The sequence below is a fragment of the Toxorhynchites rutilus genome, chromosome 2 (genome assembly GCF_029784135.1).
Source record: "Toxorhynchites rutilus septentrionalis strain SRP chromosome 2, ASM2978413v1, whole genome shotgun sequence".
Classification (NCBI taxonomy): domain Eukaryota; kingdom Metazoa; phylum Arthropoda; class Insecta; order Diptera; family Culicidae; genus Toxorhynchites; species Toxorhynchites rutilus.
Window position 1 is genome coordinate 241,280,186 of NC_073745.1, and position 10,585 is coordinate 241,290,770.

General features: G+C 39.1%; 1 pseudogene; it reads right to left on the reverse strand.

Moving 5' to 3' along the window:
- Nucleotides 1-5,018: 5,018 nt before the first annotated feature.
- On the reverse strand, nucleotides 5,019-10,016 carry LOC129766754 (uncharacterized; annotated as a pseudogene).
- Between the last annotated feature and the right edge of the window lie 569 nt (nucleotides 10,017-10,585).

Sequence of the window (10,585 nt, forward strand, 5' to 3'; positions counted from 1 at the left end):
TGTTCGTCCCGGAATGTAAAATGAATGCATTTATGAATACCGTATATTCGCTAATTGAAGTGACTTTTAGTTCGCAGTAGGGTAAGTTGGGGTCATTTGGTCATACGGGGTGATTTGGATCACCCCTTTATCTCAAAAAGTACAGCTCAACTTGGATTTTTCATAATATCATCTCTTTTTATTGTTGATCCGTATGTACGTAACGTAAAAAAAACTTCGGTAAAATTTAACAGGTGGAAAGAAACGGTAGCATGAACACAACAAGCATTGTCAGAAAATGTAAGTTTTTCGATCGTGGTTTTAAGGTTTTTTCAGCCGATTAAACAAACTTTTCGTGTATCGTGCAATAAAGTTTCGTTCGCCTGCAGAAGAGGAACAATTTGGTGCAGCGATACTGTAAGTCGTTAATGGATAAATGAGTTAATGGCAGAGATGCCAACATTCCTGGTTTTTCATGATTTCCCAGACTTTTTGGCACGCTCCCTGAAATCCTGACAAACACTCGATTTTGCCTGATTTCACTGAAACGATCCTGATTTTTGTACTTTTTACTTCATTAGAATAAAAATCATCCGTAATAAATACACTGGGATTCCAGCCAACATTTTGCAGGTTCGAAATGAGGACTATCCTAATAGCTTACATAAAATAAGCTATTTCGTCCGCACTTGTATTATGCTTACTCTTTGTTCGATTATTATCTATATATATATCGAAGCGATTCGCGTCATCAAATGTACATTGTCAACATCAATTAAATCTTGAAGTTGGCGTAAAACAAAGAATTTATATGCTGCGTGAAAGATGGCGAATAATTGTGAAATAAAACTGTGCATATCAAATTGAAAACAAAAACAAAAATGTTGCTTTTTCTTTCCCAAAAATCAACACGAACTTTCCGGACAACCCAATATTAATTATCCTGATTCATCCTGATGTTTATTTTCATTTTTCCAGATTTTGGAAAATTTTAACTGGCAACCCTTGTTCATGGGTTAATGTGTTAACGAGATATTTGACATCATTTTTTTTTTTGCAAAACCCCGATTTCACGTGATTTTTCGATTTTCAGAAAACTCAAATTTTGGCATCTACGCTAGTAAATGAAGTTCGAATGAGCTAATATTTTACATAGGGTATTTTATCGTGCAAATCAACATTTCTCATGAAGTCCCGTATGAAAAATCGATATGACGATTTTCATTGGCACCCTAAACCATACGTTTTGCCTCGTAAAAAAACGAGTAAGTTCCAGAGTGTCGATTTTTGACAAAAAAAAATCGTGATGACTGTGGATCTCGACTTTTCATGCAATTTTAAGACATTTGGCATCAACAAATTTTTTAGAATACCTCGATTTCTTTACTCCCCCCTTGAGTGATATTTTCGGTTTTCAAAAAACTCATACTTTGAACGCTGTGCGACACTAGTAAATGAAGTCCGATTGAGCTGATATTTTACATAGGATAGTTTTCGTGGGGATCAACATTTTTAATCAAGTCCCGTTTGCATTCGGCCATTTTCATTGACACTCTGCTGAAGATATTGCAGATGAAGGACCAAAAGATTGACAGATCTTTTACACAGACTTGTCAAACACTCATACATACAAATAGGAGAATATCTGAAAAAAGAGTTTGAATGTTCAGAAAAACAACAAATCACGAAGGAACATATTGGATGTAGAATTGCAAGCAGTACAGTTAAAATACAGTTAAAATTCAAATATTTTGAACTCCACCTAAAGAACCTGAAACTATTGAGAACCAGAGCAGAGGTTCCAAAGCCTCTAAGGAGGATGGATGTAACAGCTGTTATCCATGGTTATTATGGAAAGAAAGAAATGGATAAACTCCAAATAACATCACTAACCACAGTGAATCCTAATTCTTACCTCCCCCACTATCAACTGTCCCTTTCTTGGTAAACGCAAGGGAACCACGGTATAGAAGCGACCCTTCCGGCCTTCGGGCGGCGAATATCATACTAACATTCCTTCCCTTCCCCTGATGACTGTAAGGACGTGGCAGGCGTCGTTAGGGGCTGTCCACATACAACGTGGACAGAAAAAGCATGATTTTAGTCTTCCCCCTCCCCCTTCGTGGACAAGCGTGGACATTCACTAGACATTTTTTGCACCGAAAAACACTGAGAAAATGGCACGAGCTTTGCAATCTTAAATTCAAAAAACAAATGAAGGGAGGGTGGTTTGAGAAATGTCGAGACACAAGCTGTATTGAACCGTAATGCGAAGTAAAATCTGGAAGCAAAGGAACGCCCAAGGATGCTCTACAAGAATTTGCTGATGAAATACGGTTGCGTCGTCATGGATGATGAAACGTAATGCAAGGCTGTTGTTTCCGAAGGAACTACAGGACAACAAATTTAATACATACCTCGTTAGATCTGCAAAGTGCTCAGGAAAATAAAAAAAATGGTCATATTAATGGCTGCAATTAAGAAATGAACCTTTCGTAACTCCTAACTAACAATAACCCAGGATTCGTTTTAAAAAGGAGTTCCTTCTGAAGATGTTGACTATTTCTGGCTTGGGTTTACATGCTTTTTTGACCCGTCTTGGCAATCTGTCACTATTAAGATATGGACAAACTATAAGAATATTTTGCTATTACCAAGCGTCATTCGGTGTGTTCTTTGTGTAATTTTGCTGGTTCACGGCGAGCAACCACGAAGTGTACAGTCTACTAAAGCTCAAGCTCAAGTTAAAATTCAAAAATTTTCATTGGACTGCAGATTACATAACACAATGAGGACTAAAAATGTAATTATTTATGAATTAAACATGAATTACATTATTGAAATAAAATAAAAATTACAGCTTAAAAGCAACTCAAAATAACCTCAAAACGAATTTGCTAAACGGTGGTCCAAAGCTATTTCAAATGTGCCAACAATAACATTATTGTCTTGATCAACCTTCTTAATTAAAGTGACCAGATGGTCAGAGGTCTAACGCGGAACACAAAAAAACAAAACGTTATGCATATACGTTATGTGAACATAAACCATAGTTTAGCGAGTCTAAACTGATCTGTATTATTTCTTTCTAAATATCGGCACTCATTTGTGATTTTTCAGTGGTTTAGATTTCATTCACGCCTGAAAATCACTCGCCCAATCAGAGCATTTACGCCTGGCAAGCACGATTCAAATTTTACAATTTTCTTCAACTTACCGAATTAAATGCTTGAAAATTCCAATCCATTTTTCATCGATTTTAGTGTTAACGTATGCATTTCAAAAAATGGACTAATTTTGGATGGCGATGAAAGAAAATTTAATGGAGCAAATTTTTCTTAAATCTTACGTTTATTATGCCTGCAACAAAAATGATTAAAGACTGTTTTATTGCAGCAGCAACACCGTAAAGCAACTTGATGATATTTTCATACTGCAATCTCCACCCCATAGCGAAGGATTATAGCCGATCTGATATTTACAACATCATCTCCCTGCCGCTCCTTAAGCCGGGAGCAACGGTGAAGCAAAATCTGGCCAAAATGGACATTTTTATGCGGAAGCGTCAGACGAGACCGACCGTATCTGAGCAGCAGGCAATCATCCAGAAGGAGTAGCTTGAGGTGCTGGTGAAAAACTTCTTTTCGTACTCATAATGAAAGACAAAACGTACTCGATGCTAGAATTCAACGAATGCAAGGGACCGGATACTTTACGTTCCCCAGATAAATGATGGCGACTAATATATCACCCACATCACCCACAAGTTCTCCAAGAAGGCCATTCTCTGACAAACGAGAAGTGAATATCCAAGCCGTTCTTCATTCGAGTCATATGGTAAACTGGGAGATATACAGAACGAAGTTCTCGCCGGAAGTTGCGAAGGTGATGTGGTCGAACCTGGGATCTGTCCATTATGCCAAAAGTGTAGAAGAATAAAAGCGACTGGCAACCCCAGCCATGACTATCTGTCGATGTATGAATTAAAATAAACGTAGTTATATTTCAACCGACAAACTAGTCAGTTTATTTATTTATCGGTTCGACCTACGGCCACCTCCCATAGGTTATGGGCCCATGTGAAGAAAATTCTAGAAGATTACATCATCTTTTCAATCAAGATTTTTAAGTCCCCGATATGGACGGAAACAAATTCGGTTTTGAGAAGCTGAAGAGCGGCGGATACGACTGTTGACACTTCAAGGTGTAAATGCTATTGGTTCGCGAAAATCTCTGGGAGTACGTTACGGAGGCCGCCCCAGAACCTCCGATGGAAGCGTGGACGGAAGGAGATGCCAAAGCACGGGCCACCATCATCTTGCTCGTCGACGACAGTCAACACCCGTAGATCCGGAACTGCAGGATTGCCATGGAGACCTGGTGGTGCGGATGCAGTATGTTTGTTGCAGAAAAGCATATATGGCCTCAAACAAGCAGGACACGTATGGAACAAAAAACTGGATGGAGTGTTGAAGCATCTCAGTTTCACGCAGTCGATCCATGCCTGTACGTGAGACGACGCGGTAAACAGTTCATGTATTTAGTTATCTACGTGGACGACATGGTCATCGCTTGCAACACAGAGGAGGAGTATAGCTGGCTAATCACTGCTCTGAACCATTACTTCACGGTGACATCGCTGGGAGATATTCGCCATTTTCTGGGCATCCAAGTGCGACGCGACGAAGAAGGGTTTTCTCTCAACCAACGAGCATACATTCTGAAGTTGTTGGAGCGTTTCGGGTTGACCGAAGCGAAATCAGCAAAGATTCCTTTGGACCTTAGTCACCTTCAACAAAAGGAGGAGAAGCGACTAACGAACAATCATCAATATTCGAGTTTGGTAGTTTGTTGTATGTGGCAGTAAACACTCGACCGGATATTGCAGTCAGCGTATCAATTCTTGGCCGTTCCGTCAGCAATCCATCGTAAGCAGATTGGATCGAGGCGAAACGAATTCTTCGGTATCTTAAGTTCACCCAGGATCATGAGCTTTCCCTGGGATCAGGACAAACAGCAATGGAAGTTTTCGTGGACGCTTATTGGGCTGGCGATGTGAAGATGCGCAAATCCAATTCCGGATTTTTCGTCATGTTCGGTGATGGTCCGATCCACTGGGCATCTCGGAAGCAGACGGGTGTTGCTGTGAGCAGCACCGAAGCTGAGTTTGTGGCGCTTGCGGAGTGCTGCAAGGAAATCCAATGGATTGACCGGTTGCTAGAAGATTTCTCCGTTGTCACTTATCCGAATGTTGGGCACACTGTTTTTTTTTTTTTTTTTAACGAAAAAGGAAACACATTTCTTCAGGAAAATTCACATACTTTACAATCTACGGTAGAAATCCACTACAATTTTTAAATTTTTCTCATTTATGGAAGCGTGCCTGCGCCATTGTCGTAACCGTCCATTTTTTTCTCACCGAGTATCCCGAACGTTTCGTTCGGACTTGTGCCGCTCACCAATGTTGCCACATTGAAGTCTGTATTTCCGAGCTAAAAAATCTTTTTTATCTGTATAGAAAACGGAAAACCTGTATTGGAATCTGTATTGCGGATGTTGCACCTGATAAGTCTTTTCCGTTAGAATTAAGTACGAATAATTGCATACCTGCAATAAAGTGTACATATTTTGCTTATCCATATTTTTAATCTCGTGATCACTTGTATAGCTTGCTTGTAGTTTTCTGAATAAGACTGGTTTTCAATGTTCAGGCATATGCAAAAATTTTGTGTGCAACTCTTTTCTGCACAGAGGATTAATTTGATCAAAAATGTGTAATATTCTAGATTGAAAGTTTTAGATACATAGAGATTTACGCCAAATAAAAAATAAAAAAATTATAGGAGGTTGTGTCCAAGAAACGACCAAATTGTTGACGTAGAACTACGCTGTTATTTTATATAAGTCGCTTTTTTATACCTTCGGATATTATTCTATAATGCTGTGAAATTTTAGAAACAACTGCTTAGTAGAATAATCTCTGAAATAGTATTGCCTCAAAGGAATTGCACCTCTAGGCATCGTTCGTACAACGTAAACCAAGCGCCAAACAAGCGTTCGCCATAGCATGCATACAGAGCCATACATTGGTGGCTTGAAACTACTAGGAATATAAACACTTATGATTGCGCTATTCTCAAAAGAAACGCTTCTGTTAATATTACTGGTCTCGAAAAAAGTTGCATTACTTTCTCATGCTCGAGAGAAGTGCAGCTGTCACCCTTAGTGGAGGAAGTTTTGCCACTGGCAAGCGAAACCCAATCACATACAAAATTCCAGAACGACATCTACTTTTTTGGTGACTAAACAAGCGAAACAAACTCTTTTTGTTAATAACAACCTCGAAAACTGTAGCAATGCTTCATTATGATCAATATTAGCGCAAATCCTAGTTGAAGGCAGTTTTGCGACTGGCACGCGAACCCAAATAACTTATAACATTCCAGTAAGACATTCAAGATGCTTGGTATTCCCCAAATAATTTTTTGGCGCACAACCTTTACGCCTGATTCGCCATAACGGCAGTTTAATGCATTGATGCATTCTCAAAGGCACCATCGAAGCCCTTATGATAACGGAAAACAAACAATGTTAACTGCTTGGAAAAAGACTGAATTATGCCACACAGCTTGTACTCTACTGTAACACCCATCGATGCGAATTCGCTGATGAGTTTGTCAAGAGCGACCGCTTTTACCACCAGCGGGGGAAGCTTGATTTTGGTTGCTGCCTGGGTAACGTCTACTTCGATGTTGTTCGATGCGGTGTCACACTCGCGAAGGCTCGGTTCAGTGCGAGCGCTTTTCACTGCACCAACATCGCGTGCATCATTTGATGACGCTTGCCTCGATTTTTATTTTAAAATTTTATTGCCCCTGGCAATGCGTTCGTTTTTTGCAGGGCTCGAGCCTGCCTTCCTCTTCTACTTGCTCATCACACACTACGCGAAGCGTCCAATTTATGACGCGCAAAGAAAAGCACACGATACGAATAACGCGAAAAACAAACAGAAAAACCAAACGACGATATCCAATTGGATTACCACTGGTGGGGTCCAATCTTAGATCGAAGCGCAGCGGAAGCAAAGTGAACTGGATTGCCCAACAGACCGATGCCGAATGAAAGTTTGCCTCAGCGAGATCCACTGTTTATACTCTAGGCAAGTATTCCCCTTCATTCTTCTACTTTTCCTTTGTTCACGGAGACTCTAAATCCTACGATTTCCCTACCGTTGGTCGTCGATAAGTTGCTCGTTATTGATAGCTCTGCTCGGGAAAGCACACAAATGGACAGAACAAATGTATGGGAAAATGGAAACGCTTAATGTTTTCATGAATTTTAACCATTTACAAACCAGGGGATTCTAATGTATAACATAATAAACAAATCTTTAATATGTAAATCGACAAAATCCGTTCGCGGCAAAAATAGTTATTAACGTTAACTTTACTTCATAAAAACGTGACCTGTTTTCTGATTTGGCACCCTTAATGAAAGACGTAGTTCTACGTCAAAAAAAACATTTTAATATGTATTTTAAGGGAAAATCTACGTAAAGAGTTTATTTCGTTTCGTTTCGTTCATTCAATCCTCATTTTCTTCGTGGTGTTTATACATGGTCTTGCAGAATTTAGCCTTGATGTCGTTTGACAACTGTACTGTGGCCCTTCCCCCTCGGATTTTGACAAATGATTTCGATTTGATAATTGTGTTCAAAGTTTCTGTAGCGAGACGGTTTCGAACTTTTGTTTTGTTCGCATTATATTGCGAAAATATACGCTCACCAGCCGCTGATGAATGTGGAATGATGAGAAAATTAAATATAAGGTTTCTAAGTAAGGGGAAGGTTGAATTTCCATTCGCTCTAGCTACATTTAAAATCTTGTTCCAAGATTTTTCTATGCGTAGTTCTCGGAATTCGTTCTCAATACCTTGCTTATCTTCCTCTTCGAAACAATGCTTAAATTGCTTCAAAACAGGGCCTAAATCGTGAAGATCTTCCAGATTCGACGGGTTCATCATAGCAGATACCTTGAATGTGGGGTCGTTGAAGTCAAATCGTTTGCTTATTTGTTTGATAAGCTCGATATAAAAACCGCAACAAATTTCCCGAAATGTTTCCTTTCGTGCATCATCCATTTCGTCCGTTGAAATCGATGCTTCTGTAGCTATTCCAACGTAGATTTTAGTAAACGTGAAGTAAATAAACACCGATCTTCAATAAAGTTATTCGGATAAAATATACAGTTGTTCACGAATCAACTCGAAGCAACGAAGTTTTTCAACCCGCGCAGAGATCCGATTGAATGAAATTGCATCCATATCAAAATTTTCATTGAAAACTTGAAAATTTCTAAACATATCCTTTTACAGTTCACGGTGAAATAATTTTCAGAATGCTTTGGGACATTCGAACGTGAACATGAACGGAGAAATATTTTGACTTCTATATTCACCACTGTTTTCACGTTCACGTTCACCGAAGTCGGTGAGCTATGGTGAGTTCACCAAGATCTCGATTCCACGGTGGAAATTCAGAATCGTTGTGAAATATTGAATTAATCCACTTTTATCAATATACATTATGTTTAAACATGTTTTTCAACTAGAAAATGTTCATTCCTATCGTTTTAAGATGTTTTCCTCTCGTTTTATATATGGACTGATGATTGTTAACAAAAAAGTGTTTGTCCGCGTTCACGTTAACGGGAACTCTAAACCTACCTTTAAGAAGCAACACGTTCTCATTTCATCGTAAATGTTTGTGTATTCTGGAGATTCGGACTGGAACTTTCTGTTCAACTTATTCATCAGAGGCAAAACGTAATTCAAAAACTCCAGAATAGGTTTCGTCATTTGATCGTTCAAATGTGACAAGATTCTGTAAGCAGTTGGATTCTTGTCATAATTGTATTGAAAGGAAAAGAATATTTTCAATTCCGGCTAACGCTCCAAGTTCCGTTTTACCACTGCTTCTAGAGACACCCATCGGGTCTGAGAGGGGTGAAGCATACGCAATGGCTTAAATTCAACAATTTCTTGAATAGCTTTGAACTCAGAAGAGCGCTTAGGGCTATGAAATAAATAGCTGTAGATGTCTCGTGGCAACTGTTCCACATACGGAGGCATTTTCTGGCAAGCATGGCTCGTACATAACGCCAAAGAGTGGCATGTACATTTAACCACTATTAAACCTGGGCAATCTTTCTTCAGAAGCCTCATCACGGAATTATCGTTGCCCATCATAACGGATGCACCGTCTGATGCAAACCCTTTCAATCGCTTCTTGTAATCAATGCCATCCTTTTGAAATTCCTCGATAATGGTATTATAAATCGATTTATGGTCACATGCCTTCAGTTCCACAATTCTGTATATATTATCACTGACCTCAAACTTGTTCTTTCCGTCGTCATCCAACAGCCTAACAACTATGGCCAGGGTCTTCGATGTGCTCAGGTCCGTCGATTCATCAATCATCAATGAAAATTTTTGCTGCTGCATCTTCTTCACCAGTTCATCATGCTGAACTTCCGCCAAAACGCCAGTCACCAGAGCTGCAGTCTTGGTCCTTCCTAACTTGAGTTTGGAGAACACTGTCGACTCAGGATCAATGCTTCTGAGAACTTCAACAAGACTATCCACGGCCGAGAACGAGATATTATTTTCCACTGTCCACGAACAGAGTTTCACCTCTGCCTCCATGACCTTTTCGGGGATGGTATATTTCTCCATGCTTTCTATCGACTCATTCAAAATCCTCAAAGCTGCTTCCTGATGCCTTTTTGTTTGCAGGTGGGTTGTCAGGTTTGATTTTCCACCATGTGAGACACTCGATTTATCCGAGCACACTGTACACCATGCACAGTGCGGATCATTCTCATATTTTGTGAAACGAGAAAATTCACTGGAACTCGTCCAGTCATCCTTGAACTTCTGCAGTATTGGCTTTTTTGTTTCTTTGACACTTTTCTTCCTTTTAGCCACTGGAGAAGAACTCAGTTCAGAGGCTGAGCTCAATTCGTTTTTATTTTTATAATAACTTTTTGAGTCACAACAGCGTTCGATGAACAAATTCTCGCGGGAAACTAATGTCATTTATTGGAACCAAGGGGCTGACATCGATTTCCATCACTACTGTAGTTGACACATTTGACGGTAGCCAAAATAGTTCAAGGTAGTTCAAACTGTTCAAATTGTCTGATTAAGTTTGATTAAGTTTATTGGCTAAAATGATCAAACATTGAAAAATTAGTTTCGATTACTTTTATTACAAAATCTGTATAAAATCTACATTGATGTCCAATAATCTGTAATCTGTATATACAGATTCTTGGTCAAAAAACATGCTGCTGAAAATCTGTATCATTACAGAAAAATCAGTATATGTGGTAACACTGCCGCTCACCGACATTCGTTTGATTTCGGACGAGCGCCGAGGGGCTTCCAAATATTCTAATTACGTACGTATGAATTATCATTTTGATGTTTCAAGTTATATTTTATAATAATTTATTCTTTATCTTTTGAGTATGACGAGACACATAGTAATCATTTTCATTTGCTAATTAAATCAATTTTATTTACACAATTCCCATCCTCTACA